The 2,500-nt window shown below is 35.9% G+C and overlaps 1 protein-coding gene across 1 annotated transcript in view; it reads right to left on the minus strand.

The window, feature by feature from the left end:
• LOC125025136 (lissencephaly-1 homolog) overlaps positions 1-2,500 on the minus strand; it is a 19,878-nt gene that overhangs the window by 16,622 nt on the left and 756 nt on the right. The window lies entirely within an intron of this gene.

The following is a 2,500-nucleotide window of genomic DNA, read 5'->3' on the forward strand; positions in this document are numbered from 1 at the left end:
AAGCCTACCATTGAAGAGTTTGAAAATGGTATAACTGTTTAAGTACAAAACACTTTTGTTTCAATATGTTTCTTTCCTGGAGGTTTTTAAAGACATAAATGTATTTTTTTATCCTCTGAAGTGCTAAATTACATGACTACAAGCACTCTAGGTAAATTATATTGAAACTGCATTTCACCTTGTTCAGCACATGTCCACTGATTTACTTACAGGCTATTATACATACACACATTCAGTAATTATACAAGAACCATGAAAATATCAAGACAAGGATGTGCCCTGTTCCAATTATGGAAATTCCCCTATCATAATGTCAGACCATATGATCTGGCTTAGAAAGTAGGAAGGTTTGTGAATTATCTACCATGGGTGCCTGTGTGTAATCAACCACAAGGGCAAATTATTGCAAATTACAACCTTAATCATCCCATGCAAATTGCTGAATATACAACTTGGTGTATTTCAATATCTCTATTGAATGGGTATAATTCAATGATCTTTCTTCATTGGTATCACTGTTGGAAGTATAGTTTACATAGATATGCAGCTAAAACATTTTACATGAACTTTAGGTATACATAATAGTCTTTTCTCACAAGTATTGATCCCAACTTCTTGTATGTAAAAATTTGCAATACGTAATCTGATAACGAACTAATAATAGTAGTGACAATAAGAACCTTGTCATTGTAGAAATCTAGGTAATATCTTGCCTCAAATCTAAGACGTGATCTGAATGTTTGCAAACCACATTCCCTAGCACTGTGAAGAACTAGACCTTTTTTTATTTCTTTTCAAGGGATGAATGATCATAAAACTTGTATAATTAGTCATCTACCAAAGTCATTTACTCATTACTAAAAGAAATTATTAAAATAAATACCCTGTTGATGCTAGACATACATGTATACTCTGGTATACATGCAGGTCTTTACAGTGTGAACACATTAAACTGAAGAAAATTGACGATGACATTCGTGTAGAGGGCAAAAAGTTAGTCACTGGCTCAAATAAGAGAAAAAGATCACGGAGAGCAGGGCTTGGTCCCCAAGTTCTAGCTCTATTTTGCCAAGTAAACAGAGGTGAAAACAATCATTCCCAAGGGGTATTGGGGCGCAGAGCCCCCATCAAGCCTCACCCAGTCACGGCAACTTAGATTGTTGAATAAATTTTGTGACGTGGGGTTGGGGATTCTAATTAACTTTTGTGATTAAGCACTTCAATAGCCATCTAAGAATCAATAAAGAATATCAAAAAATAAAATATTAATAATAAGTGAATTAACAAATCAATAAAAATAGAAATTAATAAAATAAACAACAGACAATGTGTTTAGGAAGAACATGAAAAATGACTACAAAGGGTTAAACCTACGCAACTAAATTTTTTTTTTTTTTGTGTGTGTGGTTTCAACCTGACAACAGAGAAACAAAGCTAATTTCCTCTTGGTATATCAATACACATTAATCTTTGGACCCTTTACTATACATACTTTCCAGACACTGACAATAATATAAGAGTATTGACATTTGCACAAAAATAATAACAACAACAATAATAATATAATGTTGTGATACATGCAAGTAGATATCTTGATAATTGTTGAAGAAAAAATTTTCTTTATGCCGGTGACAAACATCAGCTCGAGTTTATTCGTGAACAATCTCATAAGACCAATGCAGATTTAAACAATTCAAAAAACTTTTTTTTTTTTTTTTTTTAAGCCCCCAAAAAAGTCTTCATTGCAAAAATTCTTTATATTCGGTATAAAATTACTGATGTCATCATAAATATCAAAACCACACCCACATGTCTATATCTCTGACGAGTCATATTAGCATTTTGGCAAAGGCCAACAAAACCTAAAACATGTGGTGGAAATTTGTCGGCCTTTAACCAAGAAAAAAGCACACAGGCTGCCGCTGTCACTTGACGCTGCCATTACAACGCTGGACCCAAGTAGGCTACCCATCATTTACAGATCACAGCAGGTGGTGTCAAATCTCAAAATGAAGATTACACACCATAAATAGGCAATGGCATTAAAAACCCATAAAGCAATATGCAGAAATTCACGGTATGCCCACAGTCACCGATCAAAGCTATTCCCTCTGCGACAAGCTATCGATACAGCCTCCGCCTCACCCCTGTCAGCACTCCAATCAAAGTATTGCACCATAAGACACTCTAGGAGAGAGCTTGCAGACTTCCCTAGCCAATGCCGAGGTGTTAATAACATTTGCCAAATATGTGTACTTCATGCACACAACATATACATATATCTATTCATAAATTTAGAGAAAACCCATTTAACACTTTTCTAACTGAAAACTGTAAGCACATGATCTGGCACAAACAAAACTTGAGTGGGGTGAGCACGAGAGCCTCCTCGTCCCACCCAATACAAAGACATATGTCAAACCACAGGTCCTGCAGCAAACTCAGCCTCCTGTGCAACAACTGCAACCGTGACAGCCTCCCCCGGCGCCCCCTCCCACGC

Source organism: Penaeus chinensis, chromosome 4, assembly GCF_019202785.1.
Source record: "Penaeus chinensis breed Huanghai No. 1 chromosome 4, ASM1920278v2, whole genome shotgun sequence".
NCBI lineage: Eukaryota > Metazoa > Arthropoda > Malacostraca > Decapoda > Penaeidae > Penaeus > Penaeus chinensis.